The sequence below is a fragment of the Chroicocephalus ridibundus genome, chromosome 1 (assembly GCF_963924245.1).
Source record: "Chroicocephalus ridibundus chromosome 1, bChrRid1.1, whole genome shotgun sequence".
Taxonomy (NCBI): domain Eukaryota; kingdom Metazoa; phylum Chordata; class Aves; order Charadriiformes; family Laridae; genus Chroicocephalus; species Chroicocephalus ridibundus.
In genome coordinates, this window is record NC_086284.1 from 216,983,275 (window position 1) to 217,008,945 (window position 25,671).

Here is a 25,671-nt window from a genome sequence, read left to right on the forward strand (position 1 = left end):
AAAAAGCCATGAAGGCTGAGACGGAGGGAGCAAGGGTATCAGAGCTGACAGCTGTAAGTGCTCCTAGGCCCTCTACAATCCTCAGTTTTAACAATTTGTTCTAAGTAAAACTCTCCTGCTTTGCTGTGCCAGTCATTGGCTCTACTGCCTTTGCCCATTTAGCCAGGGCTGTGGTCCCAAAGAGCTGGCAGGCTTTTAGATCTGACTGATAGCAAGCTGGAATAAAATTAGTTTTTGCCAAACCAACTTACGGGCCATTATGTTTTCTTTTAAATGTGTGTGTGAAGAAAGGGTGGAGGAGAGGACCGGCTACTCTAGCCCGCCCACCCAGCCCACCTCACCCGCAGGAATTGCATCACCATAAGGTGGGGGTAAAGAAGATGACAAGGTTCTTCGGAATGGGGTGAGACGGCATGGAGAGCCCTACGGCTGCTGCCTGAGAGGATGCCCTATCTGTGGTGGGACTGTCCTTGCAGCACAGGGGATGAACTGGCAAATTGCAGCTGTCAGTGCTGCGGCAGAGGCATCAACCCACGGAGGGCAGCGAGCGCTTTCCTCTCTCCTCCAGCTGCTGCAGACCCTGCGAGCAGTTCCTGCTGCATGTGAGCTGAATGCCAAATGCCCAGGGCCATGGAGCAGGCGAGAACCTGCACAGACCCAGCAAGAGAGCCGAGGTGTCCTGCAAACCCAATTACAAAGTGCTTTCCCCAGCTGCAGTTTTAAGTCTTCTGGTCAACACTGTCATGCATCCCCATAGATGAGATGGGTGGGGGTGAGGAAGGGCTGTTATGGATCCTTACCCACCATCTGTGTTTCAAAGGCAGAAGAGGAGCAGGAAGGCTCTGGTTCTTGCCTTGGAGGGGTATAATGGAATTTTCTCCCCCATTTTCAAGCAGACATGGGGACTGGAACTCCCCATGGGTGAGTGCCTGCAGGATAGGGTTGGTCGCAGGACAGATGAACTTTCTATACTGGCCTGTTATACCCTTAGAGGGGCCATCCTCATTGTATCAGTTGTATTTCTTCCCTAACTGCTTATCTTTCCACTGCATTTAGCTCTTCCAACAGCCCATTCAGCATCTGTGAGAATTTGTGAAAACCAAGACACCTTCCCCCTTGTGTGTAAGATCTCACCTCCTCCCAGGTGAGCCCCTGGGCCAAGCAGAAATGCTATGAAAGCGTGTCTGTGGCCAAAGGCGTAGGAGGGAGAGGATGCAGCTGGCTTCGCAGCCCGTTCCCTCTGCTTCCTTGGCTTCGTGGCTAGGCAACCACCCTGCATAGGAATTAATCGAATGACCTTCTGCCTGAAGCCTCTGTTGAAGCACCAGACCCATTTACTAGCGGAGGTCAAGTGACTTGTGTGGGGAGCTGAGATGTGAATCCTCCCTTGGCGTTGTGTGCCAAGTCCTGTCCGTCTGCTCAAATCTCTGCCACCGGTCCTTCATCCAGGCCTGCTGCTCCCACCATGTTTGCCATTATTAAACACCCCAGGAGGCAGCAGGGAACCTTGTCCTGCCACATCCCAGATTTGGTACCGTTTCATCCCTGCATCTAGCTCATCTGCTCCCGTTCTCTCAGACGCTATTTGGAAATCAGGCTTTGTCGGCAGCACACAGCACTGCACGTGCCCAGTCTGGCAATAAAGCCTCCTCCGGAAGCTCTCCCATTTTCCCTGTATGTTAATATGACCCTAATGGCCTCATTAGTTTTAATTTGTTTGGCCACCAGATTTAGATGAGTATTCCAGTGATAACGCAAGACCTGGAGAGAGTAAACAGTGACTAATTAATGCAGCTAAAGTTACTGCCTAGGGTGGCTGTTGAGGAGGAGGACAGTGCTGGAAGGCAGATTTTCATGCACCTGGACACTGCTGGCCACGGCCACTGATTCACACTTCTTGTCCTGCAGAGGCTCAGAGCTGATAAACAGCATCCGCAGTCTGACCTGGAGGGAGGTCAAAGAAACTTCCCAGAAATCCCTGGAGCGGGGGCAACACCTCGGCTGGCACGATAAGTATAGAAATGTAGGGATCAATCCAAGGGGCGCTGATAGAGGTGAAATGCCTCACTGCCCAATTTCACCAGGGGTTCAGACAAGTCAGTTTAATGGGCAACTGCCTACACAAGCTGCTGCTAGACAGCATCCTCCATATCAGCATTAACAGAGGGAATTTGCACCTTCAGGTGCAAATATAGGTGAGGATGAAGGAGTCCCAGGAGGATGGGGTGATGGCTAATGTGTATTTTTAATATGAAGAGAAATTCACAGTGGGAAAATAGCTTCATACGCCTCCTCCTTTGCATGCCCCTGCTCCGCCACTGTCCCCGGGGTACTTTGCTTGGAGTCCTCTAATAGAAAATAGAGCACAGAGCAGATGTAGGCCTTTCTGGGCTAAGAAAAGAGGAGGTCTCTCAGAAATACTGATGGTCTGTCCTGGATTGTGTTCTTGTGATAGAGAAAGAAAACATCCTTCACTTCTTCCTGCCCTCTGGGTAGCAGCTTCCTCTGGAGTGGATGAAACCATTGCAGCTCCCTCCTGGGAGTGGTCCCTACTGCCCAGTACAAAGTTCCCTGGTTCAGACCATGCCCTCGACCACGGTATTTCCAGGCTCTCCTTAAATCTGAACCTTCCTCCTCCTTTCCTTCCAAGTTTTCTCTGCCATTTCATATTCATGGCCTTCTTTCTGCCTAAAAAAAGAAGAGGCAAAATAAAATAGGGGACTAGCAAGGCTGCAAGATGGCTGATTTAGCTAGGATTTTATTGCACCTGAGAAAGATTCAAACAGTCACTATGCTGGTGTTTGTTTTGCTTTTATTGAGGGCTGTCTTGAAACTTCAGCCAGGTTCTGGGACAAAGGGACTTGAGCCCTTCTTCAGCGCCTGCTGTGTAAATAATGTTTTTGTCCAAATGGATGAGTGACTCCTATAAGAACTGCAATGATTAAAAAAAAAAAGAAGTGTACGTGAGACCTCCTTCCTCATGCTATCTGTTCCCAAAACACTGCAATTGCTGCAAGCCTTAACGGTATCACAAAACATTATCTCACCCTTGGCCCCACTCCTATGCTCCTATTCACTGATTTCATCTGATGTTAAATGCTGCTTTGCTTTTGCAAGCAGAGTAACAAACCACTTCAGGGAAATTCCTTTCCTCTCCAGGAAGCAACGGCCATGAGTGCCAGGCGAGAAGCAGCGCACTCCTCTGTGCGTGTGCGTGCATTTCAACCATGTTTCCTGCATCGTCTTAATTCATGGCTGGTTGCAAGAGCAATAAACGATGCATATTTATCATAGAGAATGCTCGTTTGACAAGGGCATCTCTGAGCAGAAGCAAGGAGGAGTTGAACACTACTGATTAGAGTTTTGCCTCCACATTGGTCCTGCAGATGGGGAAAAGACTTTGTGCCGATCCTGTTCTTCACTGACAGGATAACAAACTCATCTTTGTGACAAAGGCACCCGGAAAGTGTGAGTGCAGGAGTGCGACAGACAGAGAGCAGAGATGTGAATAGCTGTAGGTCTTCAACTGTGAGAACCACCAAGTACAAACACAGCTAGGCTCAGGTTCTCCCTGCGGTTTTACACTGGGGAAGGCTGGGGTAGTGGTTAACTGATGGCGTAATGAAACCTAGAATTGCCACCAGAACAAAACCCCATGATCCTGCTTGCAACACAGATCCTGCTGTAGTTCACTCTCCCTTTAAATTCATTTGTATCCAACCAGGAACGCCAACAGCAAGGAGGTACTTCAAGAGTATGTCTTGTCTATTAATTAAGTACAAGTTAGACCCCCTTATGTAAGCTCAGGCTCAGTGCGGTTATGGACTAACATGCATTTAGACTCCGATGTCACCTCAGCTCTTGAAACACATGAAGCAATGAGTGCACACGTGATTGTGCAAGCATTTGTGTGGGTCCAAGCTCTTCGTCTTTTGCCCTGGCTGTATTAGGGGTGGGCATGGTGGGCAGCTCTCAGTCCAGTTCATCAGTGCATATGTTGGCTGCAATTCTTCAACGGCATGTCTGGGAAGCTCAGTAGATCATAGAATCATATAATGGTTCGGGTTGGAAGGGACCTTAAAGATCACCTAGTTCCAACACCCCTGCCATGGGCAGGGACACCTCCCACTAGACCAGGTTGCTCAAAGCCCCATCCAGCCTGGCCTTGAACACCTCCAGGGATGGGGCAGCCACAGCTTCTCAGGGCAACCTGGGCCAGGGGGTCACCACCCTCACAATAAGGAATTTCTTCCTAATACCCAATCTAAATCTACCCTCTTTCAGTTTGAGGCCGTTACCCCGTGTCCTATCGTTCCAATCCCTGATCAAGAGTCCCTCCCCATCCTTCCTGTAGGCCCCTTCAGGTACTGGAAGGGGCTATAAGGTCTCCCTGGAGCCTTCTCTTCTCCAGACAGAACAACCCCAACTGTCTCAGTCTGTCCTCACAGCAGAGGTGCTCCAGCCCTCTGATCATCTTCATGGACCTCCTCTGGATTCGTTCCAACAGGTCCAACACACAGATGTGTGCTGTGGCGTCCTGTTGTCTGCACCATCCAGACCAGGGACCTGCCCAGAGCACATGGCAGTTTGCTTCCAACACTTGACCCTCTTTGCACACCTGGAGCTCCTTCCAAAGGCTGTCTGTGCAGGTGTTTATGGTCAGCATGGCACTGCATGGCTGGGATACTGCAAGGTCTAAGGAGATGTTCCCCAGCACACGCTCAGCTCTGGGACTCTGGATTTTCTCCTGCTTCCCAGTTTGAACCTTGCCTTTTGGGGGTAAGCACTGTCAGGAAAAGCAGATATAGCACCATCAGGATCCCCAACATTTTACAGTTTTAACATATCCTTAAGTTACCTGTGTTCTCTGATGTCTCTTCTGCACTGTTTGAGCAGGATCCTCACCATCTGGGCAGTATAAAAGTACCCATGTCCAGTACCCAAGTGAAGCTGCCTTGCCTGGTACCTTTACGGTCCTTCTCCCACCTCCTCTTGAGGGCAGAAATGAGATTTGCTTTTGCAGGAGACTACAGGAGCCCTTGCTCTCATGAGGTCAGTTATCATCATTAGCTGTCTGAAACACAGCATGGGCCAAAGTACAGCTACAGCAGGCCTGAGAAAATTGCTGGAGGGTTCATTACAGCCAATGATCCTGGGGAGACAAGCACCTAAAAAGACATTGGGGTTGAATTAATCTGAGCTGGTTGTCTAGATTCCTACTTTAGTTGGAGAAAAACAGGTACTTCCAGAGCGTGATTAATCTCATTGTAAAGTAGACATCTCAAATAGGTCAGATGACTCATGTCCTGGCAGCGCTTATTTCTCTCTGCAGACTATAAAGGGAGCCGAAGGTGACTAGCTTAGCTGCAGACGATCAACGTGGTAGACATCTAACATTAGGTAACATGAATCCCATCCCGTAAGGCAAATCAAAGCAGTGGACTTTGCACGCTACAAGAAAGAGGTTAAAGTTGCCTGGCCAGTCAAAGCCACTGAAAAGAGTTGTTGAGGGAGGCGAATTTAAAGAGCAAAATCTTGTGGAAATGTTGTCTGGCAATTATTGTCCCAGGAATTGTATTTTCAGCAAAGAAGGAAGGAAAACTGAGGAAGAGGGTGAAGCAAAGTCAGCTGTGCTGGAAGCTGTGCGGAGGGCTCTAAAGAGGTCAGGCACTTTCCATCTCCACCATGACCATCAAAGGTGTATGAGGGTAGGGACTGAACTGCAGATGGCTCTTTGAGAAGACACAGACAAAAGGGCTGTAGCCTGGTGAGGTGAGGTGAGGGGTAAGCAGGATGGAACTAGTCGGAGGTTGCAAATCCAGCCTCATTCTCCATGTTCAGTGCTTCTTCTGTCCTTGGGAGATATGGAGCTATACTAGGACGCAAGAAAGGAGAGACAATGACTGGCATTTTTGTCCTGTTTAATGAGTAGACTCACCACTCCTCCTAGGGATGCAAACTCAGGCCTTGAGGTCTGGGACAGCAAAAAGTACTGCCCATGCTGGTTGTCTCTGCACGTGCACAAGACTGAGTGCATTTGGCAGCTTGGATGTATCTCCATTTTACAGCTTTGCTGGAGGAAGAGGCAGCCACCGGAAGGCCTTACAATGTCCTTACTCTCCTGGTGCTCCTGAGAGTCTTTTCTACAAGAGAAGGCTTCCTATCTGCTGGAGAATTGACCTGTGTGCAACCAAACCAGTTTGCAGTTCACCTCCAGGTCTACCAATGAGGTCCGGCTCTGGCATCTGCTCCTCCTGGGCTGCTCTGCAGCAGGACCATGGCTCAGCTGTGTGTGGCATGCAGGAGGGAGGGGAGATGTTTTGGGCCAGGTTTGTTCCAGCTGTGTACCATGGCTGCTGCCAGGAAATCGGCTCCAGCAGATTATTCGACCATATGGGAACCTTCTGGGGTGTCTCTGGGGGACATCCTTCGACTCTTGGCTTCAGAGGACTGCAATTCCCTCCCTCCTGTGGCCCGCAATGAAAGCTCACAGGAAGGGGAGTGTATATATTTAAGACTGGAGAACTCGTAGGATTAAAATCAAAAAACATGCACCACCAAAATCAGATATTTCACACATCTTTTTTTTTTCCTTTTTTTTTTTTTTTTTATACAAATTGCTTCCACTTCTTACTAGGTTTTAGCATCTGATTCCCTCAGTGTGGGGAAAGGATACGGGGTAGACTTTCCCTGTTAACCTGTGGGGTTATTGAGTGGGGTGGTTCTGATCCAGGAGTACTCCCATTTCTCTTAGTGCTTGGCAAAGATCAAGTAAGAATATCCTCTCTGTTTAACACCTGAGCATCCTTCCCCACAAAAGCCCAGCCCTGCTGTTGTCTGGGCACACATCCCTTTTGGAAGAGGAGCCATTAGCTTCTCCGGAGCCTCTTTCTCCCAGGAGGAGGGAGCAGAATTGTTGGTTAGTTAAAGCTGCCTATTCCATAATTTTAAATGCATTGTACTTGGACGGTAATTGCAATTCATACTGAGCAATCACTGTGTCAGCTGTCACAATAACACACTGCTTATTAGAGGTACACTGACGGGCCATCACCGGAGCTTCAGAGAGAAAGAATTTGGCTCAAAGGGAGATATCATTCGTGGTTTGACAAGATCTAAGTAGTCACAGGGGCTGCTGGTCCTGATTTGCAAGTATGCCCAGGACTTCCCTTGGGCTTTTATCTGCTCATTCCTGATGTCTGACCCAAGTTACAATTTTGTCTGACGTGCTCATCACAAATTCTGTTCTGCTACTTTTCCTCCAACCTTTCCACCTCATCCCAACCCTGTCTTGCTGCTCCTTCTTGCGCATTCACTCTACTTTTCCAAAAGAAGGTGAACATGAATGCCAGGTGCTAAGCAGGAGGCATTCGCTGGTCCCAGGCTGACATGACCAGCCCATGGTACGAGGAAGGAGATGTTCTTGTCCTTGTGACGCTGACAGGTCCTGCAGACAGGCCCAAGGCCAGACAAGTCAGGCTTGTGATGACAGGGTATTGTTTGAATTGCAGCACTGATTGGATCCTTCTACTGAGAGGAAACAGAGGACAAGAAGGCACTAATAGTGTAACTGAGACAGGAGGTGGTGGGTGTTGCTTGCATGGCAAAGTGGCAGCATGGAGCTGAACTTAGAATGACAGAATCATAGAATGGTTTAGGTTGGAAGGGACCTTAAAGATCATCTAGTTCCAAGCCCCTGCCATGGGCAGGGACACCTCCAACTAGACCAGGTTGCTCCCCATCCAACCTGCCCTTGAACTTCCCTGTCTACCTTCCCTGGTGTGAGGGAACAACCCTTCCTCTGGCAGAGGTTGTCATGGAAAGGAAGGAAATGAAGGACTTGGGAGCATACAAGTAATTTCGGGAGTTCAATGCTGCAGATGAGACATTGCCTGGAGAGGCTGAAAGGTTAAATACACAGAAAATTAATTTCTAAAGGAAGTGTTATGTACGAGTTGGAAGGGAAAGCTTGCTGCTGTGGCCAAGGATGTGCCCACCCTATGTGCTGCAGTGGGATACAGACTTCTCTCATCCAAAATGGCTCTAAAGCAGACATGGGGTATATTTGATGGACATGAGCTCCACTCCCCTGACAAGACCACTCCTTGGGCCCAGGTAAAATGGCAATGCAGAAGGTTTTACCTGGAAACCAGTGGGGTATGTACTTTAGAATTACTAGAACAGACATCTCAAAGGCTGGGGTAGCTCACCACCTTGTGTTACTGTATTTTGACCACCATGGTGAGTACAGGATATCTTGGTGGTTTTTCACTGACTAGCTACAGAATCAAAGAGCACTCATTAGAGATGTGAGGTTGAGATGACAGGTTTGTGGCTGGGTGAGCATTGGTAGATAAGGGGAAAGCAACCGACGTCATCTACCTGGATTTATGCAAAGCATTTGATACTGTCCTGCATGACTTCCTGGTCTCTAAATTGGAAAAGCATGGATTTGATGGATGGACCACTCGGTGGATAAGGAACTGGCTAGATGGCCGCACTCGAAGAGTTGCAGTCAATGGCTCAATGTCCACATGGAAACCGGTGACGAGTGGCGCTCCTCAGGGGTCAGTACTGAGACCAGTGCTGTTTAACATCTTTGTCGGTGACATGGACAGTGGGATTGAGTGCACCCTCAGCAAGTTTGCTGATGACACCAAGCTGTGTGGCACAGTTGACATGCTGGAGGGAAGGGATGCCACCCAGAGAGACCTTGATAGGCTGGAGAGGTGGGCCTGTGTGAACCTCATGAAGTTCAACCCGGCCAAGTGCAAGGTCCTCCACCTGGGTCATGGCAATCCCAGGCATAAATACAGGTGGGGCGGAGAATGGCTGGAGAGCAGCCCTGAGGAGAAGGACTTGAGGGTGCTGGTGGACGAGAAACTCAACATGAGCTGGCAACGTGTGCTCACAGCCCTGAAAGCCAACTGCATCCTGGGCTGCATCAAAAGAAGCGTGGCCAGCAGGTTGAGGGAGGTGATTCTGCCCCTCTACTCTGCTCTTGTGACACCCCACCTGGAGTCCTGCATCCAGCTCTGGAGTTCTCAACACAAGAAGGACATGGACCTGTTGGAACAGGTCCAGCGGAGGGCCATGAAGATGATCAGAGGACTGGAGCACCTCTGCTGTGAGGACAGGATGAGAGAGTTGGGGCTGTTCAGCCTGGAGAAGGGAAGGCTCCGAGAAGACCTTAGAGCGGCCTTCCAGTACCTAAAGGGGGTCTACAGGAAGGATGAGGAGAGACTCTTTATCAGGGATTGGAATGATAGGACACGGGGTAACAGCTTCAATCTGAAAGACGGTAGATTTAGATTGGATATCAGGAAGAAATTCTTCACTGTGAGGGTGGTGAGGCACTGGCCCAGGTTGCCCAGGGAAGTTGTCAATGCCCTGTCCCTGAAAGTGTTCAAGACCAGGCTGGATGAGGCTTTGAGCAGCTTGGTCTAGTGGGAGGTGTCCCTGCCCATGGCAGGGGTGTTGGAACTAGATGATCTTGAAGGTCCCTTCCAACCCAAACCATTCTGTGATTCTGTGAGAGAGATCTGCCCATCCCTGAAGTCAGCAACATCTGAACTGCATGACAACACACAGAAAGGACCCAAAAAGTTGTTCCCTCCAGAGACTGTGAGCACCCTGACCAGGAGTCCAGTCCACACCCTGTACAGACACTGTCTGACCTTTTATACAGGTACTAGGCAAAAGGAAGAGTGTCTGAGCATGTCAGAGGAAAAAGACAATTGGAGATCTGGGGACAATTTTGAGCTTACAAAAGTTGTAGCCTACCATTGCAGGGAAAAGGTTGGAAACTCTGGAGCTTTCTATGAAGCCTTTATGCACACAGACTCTGTTATTGCGATGTTATAAGGGATTTCTGCTACAGAAAAATCAGGGTCTTTAGTCACTGAGGGTCTTTAGTAGGACAAAGGCCAAGGCCTTTGAGATGTGTCTTGGGTACAGCATGCAAGAACTGTCAACCACGTTGACATGAATGTTACTGGGATTGGCTGTACTGGGAAGAGAAGTGAAACATGTTGGAGTAATTGTGAAGGAAAAAGAAGGAAAAATGGGAGGAGATGGGGAGACGTGGCTCCTTTCTACAAGATGTAGGATGGCCCAGTTTCAAGCAAGCCATCCGAACGCTGCTGTCCCACCGCAGCCTTAACTACTGTGTTCACTGAGCTGCTCTGGCAGGAGATGCAAGTCCCTTCAACATCTCCTCTATTAAGATGTGGTCCTGGGTCTTGAGTGTTTCTGACAGGTCTCCACACCGGTAATAAGCAGCAGCTGCCTGGTTCTGCCTGGCTGCACGCTGGAGATGGGTGGAGGAGGAAAGCAGAGATGTTTTTTTACACCTGAAGGGACATGCTGGGCACCGCACACTTCTTCTGACAGCTGCTTCCCCCGCCTTTCCCTCTCTTCTCCCCTTTCCCTCTCTTTCCATGGGGAAAAGCTTTGCGAGGTATGGAATGCTGTGCTGTGGAAAATGACATACGCTGGCCTTAACCAGGTTGTCATATCAACAGGGCATGGGAGAAAGGAGCCTGCACCTTCCAAGCGGGGCTGCTCTGTTCAGCAGCTTGCAAGGTCTCCTTTCTGGGGGATTAGTCTGGAAAGGTGTAACAGGGAAGCAGAAAGGGGGAGAGCTTATTGGCACTGAAAACTTGGTTGCTTTGCCCAAAGACTTCAGTTAATGAGTGGGAAAGTCATTGTCTTCCTTTATTTGTAAACAGGGCTTGGAGAAGCTACTTTCTGCACCATCACCAGCCCGTGCATTACAAATATTACTGTAGGTTTTACTGGGTATCTTCACCCTTTCCTCCCCGACATGTACGGGGAACAATTTATTGGAGAAGAGCTTATTTACACTTTATAGGAGTTCAGGCTGATCCCTACTTTTAGTAGTTATGGTTTACCTTGTACCTGGTCACTGTCTAAACATCTCTCCGGGGAACATCTCACCTGCAGATGACACCTTCCCATTTGAACACAGAAGAATGACACCCCACTGAAAACCCTCCTTCCACAAAACTCACCTCCTCTCCTAAGGATGGTGAAAGCTGGTCATGCCTGCGAGAGAGTGCCTCAGTTGAGGGCTGCCACTCAGGTTTTAGCAACGAGCAGAAGCTGCCCTTCCGCTGCAGCTGGGAAGCCAGGCTGTGCAAGTAAAGTGACTTTACACAAGTTTCAGAGTGGAGTCAGGAATAGAAGCGATGTCCCTTGGCCCTTTTTGGGATGAATCATCCTTGTAAATCCGCTTGCCTTGACTGATCTGGTAAATATAGGGTGTGAGAAAGGGTGATTAAGTGACTTATCTGAAGTCACATGTGGCATTTATGGGATTTGGACACAATCCTAAACCGGCTCCACTGCTTTAACCACTATGCTTTCCCTGCTGTAGCTGTGACCCTGAAAGCGTGCAAACACCATCATGTATTACAGCAGCAAAGAATAAATTCGCAGCCAGCCTGGAAAATCAGCTCCCTAAGGAAATACAAGATTAATCCCATACGGGAGAAGATGCAATCTAAAGCAGGCTGTTAATTAATTATTATTATCTTAACCAACCCAAGTATGGAGTCAGGGACGCAAGTAAGGTTACAATTTTTGACAGATGCAGATTGATTTCTTAGAGCATCCATACCAGGCAGAGCAGCTAATCCCTTTCACAAAGGTGCAAATTGTTAATCTGATTTGCATGCTTGGCTGGCCGCTTTTGTCCCGACGATTAGTTTAGAAGTCACTAGCCGGTGACGAATAAATGAGAAGTTGTGACTGGGCTCCCTCCTGAAATGAATTTCTGATTGACTTTGGAAGGCGTCTCCCTGGGGCTGGTTTCTGTCTTCTGAAACAACCCAAACCAAAAAGGGAGGAAGGAGGTAGGTGGGGCTGGGGAGAGGAGGAATGAAATTAAACAAAGGGCAGCTCTTAATTAAGGCCTAGAAGCACATCTGAAGACACTGACAGGTGGTAGCCGGCATTAGTACCTTGCAAGTCAACTCATTAAACACCAGCCTCTGCCTGCATTTTTAATATCTGTGAAGACGGTGGTTGACTTTCTTCTCTGAGGAGAGCAGATCTGTTTATAATTATATTACATTTAAAGCATGCAGCAGTGAAAAAATTGGGACTGGAGCCCCAGACCTCTTAAGTCAAAAGGCACAGTTTGGTCTGCTAAGCGATGCTGTCACTTAAAATGAACTGCATTCTTTTTCTCTTAGGGTCTTTCCCATTGCTGATGAAAGGTGCTCTCTCTTACCTTTTAGTCTCCGGCAAGTTATTGTATGTGAGGAGTTACTGAGTCTCAGACGATCTTCTAAAATTGCTGAATTCATAGGGGAGGACAAATCGTCTGAACCATTGTGGGTCTGCAATTCAGCATTCAGATGAAGGCATCTGAATGTCTACGTAGGGGTCTTTCCTTGGGAGATGGTGTCGGATCTCCTGCTACAATTAATACTATCACACTCAGACTCCACTGACTGCATCAGCCAGACCTCCACTAGCTACCCGAAGAGCTCAAACAGGCAGCTCACACAGAGACACCTACAGAGAGACACCTAAATGTGGTCATCTCCATCTGTAAGCCAAGTCTTAGCCATAGATACAAAAACTTCACATGCTTACAAATGAGCTTTTCCTCTCAGGCTCCTTTGATTACCAGTCAGATGTGACTTTCTGCCTTCTGGAGTGAATTCTTATTGTTTTGGGGGTCATCTGAACCCTGTTGGCAATAAAGAGGTCTGAAGGAAGTAGATTTGTGAACCTGCTCTTTTGTGGCTCCCTTGTCAGTGGCGCAGACAGCTCAGGAAAGCTTCAAGATCTGATGTGAGTAGGGTTTTGATGCTATATCCAGACGGGTGGATTGCTTGTGCCACTGCTTCCACTTTCCTGCATATTTTTAGCCTCTGGAGAAGAGTAGTATACTTAAAAGAGTTGCCAGCCAGCCACTGAAGCATCTCACTTCAGACCAAGTGTTTGGTGTGATCTTGCATGTCTGTGTGTGGTGGTCAATTTCTGCTAGACATGATTTGCGTTAAATTCTCCTCTGTGACTCACCTCATCCCCAAGTTGTTGAAGCAGAGGATGTTTGGCAGCTATTTGGTGGATATGGTGTACAAACATCTTAATTGATTTGCCCAAGGCTAAGCTGGAGTTTGGTTGCAGAGCTGAGAAATGAACCAAGTTAAAATCCCAAGCCATGGACTTTCCTTCCTTTCCTATGCAGATCCAAAGGTGATGGTTTTGTGTGATACAGCAATTAATCCTGTACGACGCCTGGCTACTGCAGCAAGTTTGATGGCTGCAGTTGGTGACACTTAGTTACCCAGAAGTGCTATCAGCTCTGTAACGCAATTTGCAGTAAGTCACCATTAATTAATGCTAAGTTATGAAGCACTTCTAGGGAAAGTGACACACCAAGTCGACATCAGTGCAAGAAGAGTTCATTATGGCTAATGTTACGACAATAAAAGACGGAGGAATTAATGATGAATTTCAATGTTAAGTATCACTTTTCCCATGCTTTAATGCATTGTCTCAGGAGGGAGGGGGCACTTGGAGAAGATCTGGAAAGGGGCAGCATAATTGTAGGCTGCCAAAAAGAAAAGGCATATCCTTCATCTTTTCCTTGTGCAGTGTCTGAGGTGTGCCCTCTTTGCACAGACACAGTCACAGACCCTGGGATGTGCACACACCCTACCCATCCCCATCCCTGTAAATGCATCCGAAAGTGGTCCCTCGCATTTCATGCACTCCCGGCTACGCATCACGCCTCTCCACAAGGAGGAGGTTTGACATTGATAGACCTTCCTACAACTTACAGCCTTGTTTCGACAGCTTGACTAGTCACTGCTCAAAAGCTGCTTGTGCCCATCCTACCCCACTGCCGACAGACCTGTCTTTCTCTCTGTTCCTCCTCTCTTCCCTCCTGCCTTTTACGCTCCAAAGTTTCTGCCAACCCTTTTGTGCCAAATTCTGGATTGACTGTTTGTGAGGCTGCCTGCATGAGTGGAAAACTCAGAAGGAAGGTGGTGATTTTAGGTGTTTTATTATTTTATTGAAATCTGTTCTCAGTTGGGTTCACGAGGCAGTATTAAGTCTCCCTGGAAAATCTCGCTTGATCAACATACACGTGTACTCGGTCCTCTCTTAATTCCTCCCCCTATATACACATATATGTGTAAAAACACATACACGCACCACTGCTTGAAATACACATTTTTTTCTGTCTCCATATGTATGTATGCTTCTATATCTCTCCACCCAAATGTTCCTGGTGACGGCTGTGCATGGACACATGTACAGCGCATAAATGAGCAAAGCGATGCAGCTGCCCTACACAGCCATGCTTCTTACCCTTGTCCCAAGGGTAACCTACATGGTTTCAAGCCCCTTTTTATATCATCAAGCCCTTACACAGTACAGAAATGGATATTCTTTCTGACAGTTCTTGTCCCGCATGACTTGACCACGCTGGTGGCAGTTCAGTGATGTAGTTTGGTTACTCCTGGGACATGGAGCATCCCTTCTGTTCCTCAAAGGCCACAGTCACAGAACAGCAAACTTCAAATAAAACTTTTACTATGCCACAGTAGCCACACAGGCTACTTTGGAAGACCAAAACCTTGAACTCTCAGAAAAAAACTCTCAAACCAACATTTTACTAGAGTAAGGCTTATACTGAACTCATGACACGTTTACATCTTCATGTTGTTTTAGAAAAGAAATGAAACCACCTGAAGAGTTGAGCATTGACTAACAAACCATTGCAAGATGCACATATACAGATGACTACACTTAAAAACTCTGAATGTTTTTTATGCCATCAAGAACTTCAGAAAAATTAGTCACAGGGATTAAAACATTCCAAAATGATGAAGACATAAGTTTAATTTTAAGGAGAGAGGTTTTGGGGATGTCCCATTTTAAATTCTGGCTAAACCAAGCTTACCTCTACCTCTGCTCCCTCAAAATTGCAAACCTGCATGTGGCTGTTGTGCACAAACCCTTCCACAATGGGCTACAAAGCCAAGCCGGAGCAATTCCCTCAGCTAATCAATATACAAAGTGCTGCTGCAGTTCTGATCTCAGTCAAAGCAACACACGCTCCCCTCATCACAAAGGCCTGCATGATCAAAACCAGAAATTCAATAAAAAACACACTCCACTCCTGTGTAGCTGCACTTCTGAGGTGAAGCAACATTGATACTGAAGTGCTTGATGCTGGCAGCCCCACTGCGCGACAAATACACTTGCGTCCTGGGAGCAGGCCCTAAAAATAATAATAAAAATCCAATATACGGGGTGCTGTGAAGATCAGATTGGAAACAAGAAGTTGTGTTGTAATGGATCAGTCCTTGGATGCTTCACTTCTGCAGGCTTTATCTGAGCAGCAAAAAAAACATGACCTCTTCCTTCGTTTTCGCCCCAAGGACGCACAACCAGAAACTTGGAGATGAATGACTGTAATGGTCCATCTCTCAGGAGGAGAGCCCAAAAGAGAAAAATATTTTCCTCTTCATTGTTCCAAATCTGGTGAGATATGAACAAAGCTCCTTTCTCAAATTATCTGAAAGAATAAGAGGGAACAAATAATCTCCAGATAAAAAGGAGAAGGAGAAAAAGAGCATTTTTTTTTTCAGAGTCGTCAGTGCTATAAATAGATGAATTCAAGAGTGGAAAGTTCTGTCACTGAATTAGGTAGGAATGGTAGGGTTGGATGGGCATCTGGATACTGGTGTTTGGTTATATGGCTTTGGACAAGCTTTGCTTCTTGGACATCAGATTCATCAAATTGTGTTGCTTCTTTCCCTGATAGGTATTCCAGGCATCACACAGGGTGGCCTTAATCCCAAACATCTCCCTCCCAAACTCTCAGAAGTCCTCTGACCCACTCATTTATATCCAAACACTGTCTCTTTCCTGTAGGTTGCCTCCACAATCTATAGGCAAACCACCATCCCCGTCTCCAGTGATGATCCTGAATGTGCCGGACATTGCAATGCGTGACAGTCGGGCAACGTTGCACAAGGATTTTCCTCCTGACAAAATTAGTAGCTGATAAGGAATTAAAGCTGGAAGGGATGTACGCAGTGGTACTGGTGGGTACAGGAACAGTATCACTCAGACACTGTTAGACATGAGATAATCTAGCCATGGGACTGAGCTCTGTAGGAAACCAAATTTTAGGACTTCCGCTCATAGAAGCACTCGTGAAACGTATTAAGATTGGAAGCCAAATGATATATCAGGATAGTGAATTACCCAGGGGAGTTTGGAAAAGTGGTATAAAAAAAGCCTTTTCCTCCTTTGGCCAGATTTTTCCCCCCTTCCCTTGGTACTCAACATCCCCTTGCTTTTGTGTTAAGAGGTTAGGAGGACAAATAAATTCCATCTCCTATCTTTCAATGCCATATGGCCCTGCACACCTGTACCCAGGCGTGTCTCTCGGGAGGATGGTCTGAAGCTCTGCTGTCCCTTCCAAGGAGCATGTTTGGTCTCTTCCTACACCAACAATCTCCTTGCCCGCGATGCTCTGTCACTGATTGACATCCTAACTGATGATACACCTAAATCTTTTGGTTTGTACCCACTTCGAGAACTCTTCACTCCACCCTCCCACCATCTGAACACACTTCACCTCCTTTGGTGCACTTCTGACCTGTGCACTGCTGCCTCCCATGTATCCCTCTGTCTGTGCACACCCATACCCACACTTGCACAGTGCTACGGTGGCAATGAGATGGAGATTAAAGCCACTAATTGCACGCAAACAAGTGATTACTGGGACAATTGCAAAGCACACCCCACCCTTGCACTAATTCTTCATTCCCTACATGGAGTAATGCCCTGTTGTTTCCCTGGATAGGTTCCTAATGATGTTAGGGGGCATCCAAAGAACACGGTGGCACCAGGGTGAGCTCATTAATGAGATTAGCCGAGTTTTAATTTAGATGAAAAGCAGGCAAGGCAGGGAACAAGGCCTGTTATTATTTAGCATTACAAAAGATGGGTTTTCATATGGATGCAGCAGGCTGAGTGGTGGGCTGGGAACCTTATGTAGGGAATGACAGCAGGTGCCCTGTTGAGTCATTGTCCTGTAGTCCTGTCCTAGACTTGCTGACCATCATGTACTTATTCACACCTTCAGCTTGATGCGAGGTGGAGGGAAATTTCTACTTTGTTTCTTTTGGGTTGAGCTGTGATTTGACTTAGCTTCCCCAAGAAGTTGCCAGCTGTTGGTGTGAAGTTGGTCAGTATGCCCAATGTGACGCTCAGGCTTTTGACCACTCATGATTTTGACCTGAGGGAGTTACTGGAAGAGGTTTGTCTGCATGGGTGGACAGTGACCACTTTCTGCCTGCAGCCTTTTTGCTACCAAGGTAGTGGTAATCCTGATCCCAGTGGCTTGTCTGAAGTCACCACTAGAAAGCTACCCTATACTCTGTCCCACCAATGGGTAACTTTTGTTTACCTGTGCCACCATCTCATTTAAAGGTCTTCTCAGAGTCCCCTCTAGACTGCATTGCCTGGTGAAATGTTACAGAGAAACCCAAATCCCTTCTGCTTCTTCAGCTGGGGCATAGGGTTTATAGTCCAGTCCTGTCTTTAGAGGATATCAGGTGTTGTTTTGAGTGCCCATACTTAGGTGAATGGTGGGTTCATTGGAACAGCAGCTCTAGGAAGGCATGGGGGAGCTCTGAAGACATCAACCAAATAGCCTCATCTATGTATCACCTGTGAATGTCTTCCTGTGTACATTACATCTCAGACACACAGCTTGAGTCACACGAATTCCAAAGGCAGGTGCATGAGGCCCTGCCCACGATATCTTAGGGGAGGCCTCATTCATGGTATGTGGGAAGATCTAACCTGAGTTAGACTGAGCAAAGGGGAATCCACAGCTCTTCCTAAGCAAAGTGTGAGTGCTGTGAGCCACTGGGCAAGCTGAGCTTGACATGGATGAGCTCCCCTGTTCTTCTCTACGACATAGTCATTGAATATTTGATGGGGAAATGAGATAATGAAACATTTCAGCCTTTCCTGTGAGGCACTGCCCTGATTTGACCTAATAATTTAAAAATCCCCATGTGAACCCAGAACCTCAAGGACTGCAGCTTCTGTTGGAGTTCAGTGTGAGGGCCCAGTGGTGAGGAGCAGAGATGAGAAATAGAAAAGATTGAAAATGGCTGGCAAATTTCTGAATCAACACCCATTTCTGGGGCTTAGTAACAACCAACGCTAGTTTAGGTAGTAGAGCAGCATGCTGAAGGGTGTCTCAGCATGATGAGGAGGGAGTCTCAGCCTGTCTGCATAGCTATGCTGGAATATCTGGAGTTAGTTGTTTTAGGGTCTACAACAGCTTCCTGTTTCTGCTCCTACATAGGAGACACAACAGGGATGTGTGAAGGCCCCATTTGGAGCAACAAAGGTGAGGAGAGACCACTCGCTATACTCCCGCTCACCACACTTTGCGTGCCCATTGGCCTGCTTTATCCTGCCAAATCCCATCAATGCTTCCTATGCTCTATTCTCCACACATAATCCCCTCAAAATCCCATTCATCCCTTCCAGCTTTGCTTCTTAGTCCTCCTCTCTGACTTTCCTCTCTCCCTCTTAGTCGGAACTCCTTCCTCTACCCCTGAAGCTGTTCCCTTCTCCTTACCAGCAGTACCGTTGAGATATTTGCTTTGGCTGCTGGAGGAGCCAGAAAGAGTGTTTGGATGGAGGGCTATAGCCTACAGTAAATCATGTGGTTCTCCCAAGGTCCAAGATCAGAGAAAATCCCCATGCAGGGTTTTAGGCAAAAGGTGATGGCTGGTGGCCCTAGGACATTCCCAGACCTGTGACCTGATGATGACAGACAGTGGTTTGCAAAACACAGCAGTGAGACAATGGGCTGTTGCCTCACCTTGAGTTTTGTCCAAGATAGAGCCTCTCTCTGCCTATTTCCCTAGTGCATCTAAATTTCCTCTAATCCAGCATTGAGGAACTTCTCCAGATGTCATATCTCCTTCTCTGAGTAAGGGTCAATCTCTGAAGTGCCTGTGGCATTTCATTTGAGAAGTTCATTTACCTGCAGCTTACTTGCTCCAGGACCTCCATGCCAGCATACTGAGGGATGCACTGGCCAGCCAAACCCGGTGCACGGGGTCCTGGAGCAGGAAAGAAGCTGTAACCCTTCAGGACAATATTGCCTTTTAGAAGTATTCCTTGAATGAAGAAGGCAGGACCATCTGCTTTCCTATCTCTGCTGAAACACAACTCGACTTCCCAAAACAAATACTCATGACTTCTGTCCCACCAGGCTTCACTGTCTCTATGCCTGCCTCCTCATCAGCTATGGGGACTTGTACCCTCACACAGATCTGGCATGGGGTTGTTACACCATGTTGTCCACTTTGCTTTGCAGCTCTGAGAGTTTGGACACTAAGGGAAAAGTCTAACCTCTGTCAAACTATTCACATTCGAGAGATTTCTGAGCAGCTCATGATACAGCAAAGCAAAAGACATAAACACTTTGCAAGTGAAGAGTGGGACATTTGAGAGACCTACCAGAATCAAAACTCTTGGAAAATGCAGGAGAGAGAGAGAGACGTGTTAAGCAGCACTTTGCCTGCACCTGCAAACCATGGATTCCAGCAGAAATGGAAGGCAGTCAGGAGGTGGCTTTATTTCTGTCAATTGCTGGCTGTGAATCACTTGATACTTTTAATGGTCTCCAGTTAGCTCAGGAAGAAGAGGCTAACTATGCAACGCTGAGAGAGAAATCTGAAGAGCACTTCACTCTGTACAAAAATGAAACCTACAAGGGAAAGATGAAGCATCATCTCTTTTTCCTGCCATGAGAAGGGACAAAGAAGAAAAAGAAAATGGAGAAAAGACAGTGATTTGCTTTAAAGATGAACAGCTCATTTGGGGACAATATCAATTAAACAATAGAAATATATTGCACGGGGATCTGGGACTAAAATGACCCCTAGGAAGAGCCTCCTGAAAGACCCAGAATCACCCCTGACAAAGCAGCCAGAATTCACTGAGCAAAAGGGATTTTCATGGTCCAAAATGGAGTCATTAGTTGATTTAAGTGCCTCTGAGACCAGACAGCATGAAGCAGACCATCATACTCAAGGTCAAATGGTTCTGGAGTCAATAACCCCCAGTTTTATACAAGCAGTAGTGCCTGTGAAAACAGGTAGCGGAGTGCCTGAGAAAGATCCATGCATGTATAGAAGGATGGTTGGTGACCACCTCCAAGCCACCTTTGCTTGTGAGGTTTGACAAGCCCAGAACTCATCACTTTCTTGTAGTTAATAGACTGCCTCAGCCACTGATGCCAGTGGGATTATGTCTTTTTGCACCTGCTGTTTTCTGGGACCGACAATGCCACTGGCAACACATTCATCCTGGAATTCACCCAATTCCTGCAGGCTGACATACAACAGAGGTCACCCAGGCCATGGGAGGACTTACAGGGCAAAGGGAATACTGAAATCACCTTACCAGCTGTGTCTTATGTATTCCCCACCTTCTAACGTGGCTGCAAATCTCATGTACTAAACTGTGGCAGCACTTGAGGTGGAGATCAGCTGGCAGCCCGGACACACTTTGCAGTCAGATTAGCATCAGTGGCTGCTCTAATTATAACCCCTATGTTCAGCCATGAGAAGACAATAAAGTCCTGCTAGTAGTGCTGTCCCCTTTGACTCCAAGAGGCTGCGGGAACCACAGCATCACCGCAATAAATCTGAACTGCAGAGACAGGAGAAACATCCTTTGGGGCTAACATTAATTTCAAGTAAGCCTCTGTCTCTTCCCTTCTTATTTTACCGACACATTGGTGTTTACAAACTTGTTTTCTTTTCTTTTAGAGCTGTGCGTTTCACAGGAACAGGGCTACGGGAAGGGGTGCACAGTTTACTGGGAGGTTTCTGTCTCTATCTGCAGGGAGCAGAGTGGGTTGTAAAGGGTGTGTCAGATAACGGGGGTCAGCGTGGGCATGGAGCCGAAAGACATGAAGTGCACTGCATTGATTTTCGTGTCTGTGCTTGCTAATGGCACCTGTATGAGCATGATGACTTTGGCCTTTGCTCATGCCATCTCTCTGATGACACAATATTGCTTGCCTGGAATAAAGAATGAAGATCCTCTGTGAGTTTAGGAGTATTGATGAAGAAATGAAGTCCCGAGGAGGTTCAGCAGTGTTTCTGATGACCCTTGAAATCCCTGAAAATCTGTGTTGATGTTGGTGGGAGCTGGGAAAAGCCATAAAGATTTTGTCTGTATTGATAGAAGAGATGGGAATAGCACAAGGTCCATGCCTTAGCCCAAAATCATCCATCTGCAGAATGGCAGCAGATAAACATAACCTGTAGCATGAGTTTTTCTCTCGTCTGGAGACAGATCCTTCCTCTGATATAATGGAGACCTTCCTCTAGCAGAGCTGTTTAAATCTCAAACCAAACCTCAGCTGGGAAAAGGTTGCCAATTTGTGTTTCCCTTCCTGTAGTTGCTGCTGCAGGTCCAAAATGAAATAAAAATTGTGAAGGCATATGGGCCCTGTCTGTTCACCTCTCTGGAAAATGGCATTTGGGAAGAGGAATGGAAAGCTATTAGGGCAAGGGCTTGGTGGGGCTAAATATCTGTTGGGACGAACAGCTTAGCACAAAGATGTCCTGGGATTTATGGCTTGAGGGTGATGCTTAGTGACTATATTACCTGGATAAGGAAGGTTCCAGCTCACCCTAATTCCTGTGTCACCGTCTCTTGTGTCTGTGTGGCGGCTCATGCAGAATGGCTCCTCTTCAGCAAAGGGAAGACAGTTCTCTTGACTTTGATGAGCCTTAGAGTGGATCTGACCAGGACAAGCTAGAGTGGTTTAAGAAGACATAGTGCCTGCTGTTGGAAGCAGTTGCCTCTCAGGTAAGATGAAGCCATGAAGTTGGCCTCAGTCTGTGACAAAGAGAAATAAAATAGGGTCATCGCAGCCCCTGCAGATCCCTTGTCCACTCCTGGTGGTGGCTAAAGCCATGTCGTGTGCCTGTACACAGTTAGTTATTGTGCATCATTTGGATACCTTTGTCTGAGCCACACAAACTAAACAAACTAAGTTGAAAGCCAGCAAGACCATGTTAAGGCCAAGTTCTGAGACTTATAATTTGTCCTGCTACAATTGACGTCAAGTCTCCCTTTGGCCTGGAGGTTTGGCCTGGAGATACGGTTCTCTCAAGAAAATCCTTTCATCGCTGGTATGCTCCCTCCTCCAGCAATGTCATCACCATTCTCCACAAAGGTGTCTCTGTCTTCCATCCTGAAAGCCTCTTTCACCACCCCACCCTAAGTGCAGAGGCTTTCTTTGAGACAGTTACAGGGTTAAAGGCTTTCTCTAAGAAACTACTTCTGAGTCCATGATTTTTCCCACTGTTACATTTTGCAGCTCCTCTGAGACGTGTTCTCAGCTGGAAGATATGACTGCAGGCTAGTGTAGATGTGAAACAGCACCTGCCTGCAGAGATGTCAGCATAGCTCCTGAGGCTTGATGTTGTCTGGACATGAAGGAAGAACCAGAACACAGAAAAAAACCTTTGAGCACTAAATGGATTATGGAGGCGGATTGTAATATGAGAATAATTGGACTTCTCCATAAAGCGATTATTACCACAGGAAGTTGTAGCATAGACTTTCTTTGAGACCTCATTTAGACATCTCTGATGGTTAAAGCCCTTTGACTGTCACTGTGCCATACAGACCCTTAGGAGAGGCAGACAATCCTAACAGTGCTGTTATGGAGTGCTTACGTCGTAGTGAAACTGGCATCCTGCTATAGTTTTAGTCAAGCTGGAGAGGTCAGGACCTGCCCCTGGCAGCAGTTCGATTGCAGCAGGATGCTGAGCCTGAGTCCAGACTTGATCCAGTCCTGAGCACGGCACTAAGTAGCACCTTCGGTACTAGCACAAATCTTGGCCAAATGATGTTGCCCCAGGTACCTGATGGGATAAACCCTGGAGATTTGTAAGATTCCAGTTTTGAAGTGATATAGAGATGGCTCCAGCAGTCACGTTTATTGGCTTGGCTGCCACTCAGAGAGACCAGCAGGGATTGAAAAGGCCTGAAAGAGTCCAATGGACTTTTCCAAAACCCAAGGAGAACCTCAGCTTTATCATCAGATGGATATTTGACCTAACCAGCCAGTCCTGAAATACACATCTTGGAAGCCCAAGCATCTTCTGGATCATCCATGAAGAGAAAGAATAGGGACCACAGTGTGGTAGAAATCCCAGGAGAAATCCACAGGGCAGTGATACCTACCCTGTCTTTATCCTGTCTCTTGTGATCAGGGACTACTTGTAGTGGAGAGCTGCTCTTCTACCATGCCTCCATGCAAATGGAGGTGCAATTGCCCAACAATGGGGACAGCGGGGCTGGTCCTGGTTCACAGGGGTGCACCTGAGATGCTGGTTCTGCTCCCCAGGGAGATGAGTCTCGCACAGCGCTGCCAGGGGATGATGTGGGGAGTGCTCATATCTACCTGTCTAACAGCTTGCTGGTGGCACTGGTGTAGGAAAGGAAACCGAAGCAATAAGAGTCAAGCATACGTATCTTTCAGTACATGCTTCTTGTTGCCACTGTGACTTTCTTGTGAGTATTGCAACACTTGCTCTTTTATTCTGAAGGTCCCTGTAGTTCAAGGACAATCTTTGCATAAGAAGGAAAAAAAAAGCCAACAACCACAAAATATTCAAATCAGCAGAGATTTTAAGGATATCTTCACGATTCAGGATCTGCCCTGCCCAGTTTCTGGAAGCCAGAAAATATTTATCCTAGTGTAGCCTAATGGTGAAATGTCAGGATGCAAATAAAACAAGCCCACGTTATCGCTTTGAATCTTTATTTAGCCAGTTTTGAGCCAGTCTTTTGATGTTGAGGAATCTGACCCTTAGCTTAGGATGTTGGCCAGACTAGTGAAAGTGGAGGAGTTGGCAGTTGGCCTGTTTGCTCAGTTGGCAGCAGACTGACCTGTCACACTGGGTCACCAGCAAGAGCAAAACACGGCCAGGCAGCCTGATGTAGCTTAAGAAAATGCAGTTTGTCTGGCGAGCACAAGTGGGATTTTAACAGACAGAGAAAAAGGATAAAGACAGCAGGGAGAAGATGCTTCTGTTGAAGATACCTACGTAAAACCTCTGCTTTAATAGCACTAATTGGTGTTTGACTTTAGTCAGACCAGAAAGATAGAGATAAATGAACAAGCTGTAGAAAGAATGATCCTCGCTGGAGCTGCCTGGTAGGGAGAGACAGGGAAAGCACGAAGGTTAAAAGTCTAATGACAAGCATCCTTAATGATTGCTCTTCCTGTATTCCCTCTGGGTAACATTTCCTGACTCTAAATTGTCTTAAAACCACTTTAACACGGCTGAAACATTTCTAAATATAATTCAGCTCAACTAACGTTAAAGAATATAATGGAATTTCAGGAAAGAAAATCAAGAGCAGTAAGATTTTTAACCATTACATGTCATTCAGAGCGGGCCAAATGGTGCATGAATTTGGCTAAACGAGGGAGACGAAACTGGCGCGTGAGATGGAGTGGAAGTTCACCCGTCTGCAGCAGTGCGTGGTCTCCCGGCAGACTCTCTCTCCTCCACAGCGAGTGTAAACCTCTGCACTGTGACAATAATAGAAACTCCACCCACACTCCCGCGGGAAAAAAAAAAAAAAATCAAGGCAGCTTTCTGTAATAAAATTAAGAGTTGTCACCGACAGTGATTTCTCAGTCCTGGGCAAAGAGATCTCTCCTTTGGTAGTCGCAGGTGTACGCTGGAGGCTTGCGTTGCCTCTTCTGCAGCAGCCTGACCTCACCGGCTTCTCCAAAGAGACACGGAGCTTGGCTGCAGAAAATGGCTTAAAAGCACAATTAGCTTTCTGCAACAATAGCCTCTTTATTCTTCATTATGAAAAGGCCTGAAAGGGAATTTGTTTTCCGAGATAGATGTGAAATGAAGCTCTATCAGAACAAGTAACCTTGCAAACCAGACACAATAGCCGGTATCTACCCATCGCTTCCTCCCTTGCCCTCCCAAGGCAGTGCACAGCAGCTCGTGAAAAGCGTGGTTTTGTCTGCTCCCCTGCTTATAAATTACACTCATTAATAATATTTTCATTTCATGTGAAAGCAATAAAATAATAAATGTACCTCCGCAGTTCCTGCTTTGCTCGGGGCCAAGCTCCCTGCCTCTCCTGGGCAGGAAGGTCAGTGCGGAGGGCTGGATTTGTGCCCGTTGTTTAGAGGCTCTTTTAGCTGCCACTTTCAGATAATGTCACTCTCTCCCTTCACTGACCTTCCTTGGTCCAGCCCCAAAGCTGATCTATAACCTGTTAAAGGGACTCTCCCCAATAGCACAGACTCAGGCTCCAAGTGCAAAACCCACATGATGAACCTATTTGTGCATTGACATCACCCAGCATTTGAGCAGTTAACGAAGCTAATGGCCAGGCCCATGCCTTGGCTCAATTTCCATGGAGCAGATGTGAGTGAAGACACCTGAGACAGCTTCTCCTGTCCTTGAGGGATTCCAGACCCAGGCTTGCCTCTGAGCGTTGCTGCCCGAGTCTGTTTGTACTTTCCTATCAACAAATCTGAGGATGATGCAGTTGCTTTTAGTACGAGGCAAA

General features: G+C 47.1%; 1 long non-coding RNA gene across 1 annotated transcript; it reads right to left on the bottom strand.

Moving 5' to 3' along the window:
* Positions 1-2,799: 2,799 nt before the first annotated feature.
* On the bottom strand, positions 2,800-25,258 carry LOC134511100 (uncharacterized). The gene is made up of 3 exons (XR_010069796.1): positions 25,193-25,258; positions 4,619-4,786; positions 2,800-2,932 (listed from the first exon to the last, which is right to left on the bottom strand). It is a non-coding gene; the product is annotated as an uncharacterized LOC134511100 (long non-coding RNA).
* Positions 25,259-25,671: the final 413 nt, after the last annotated feature.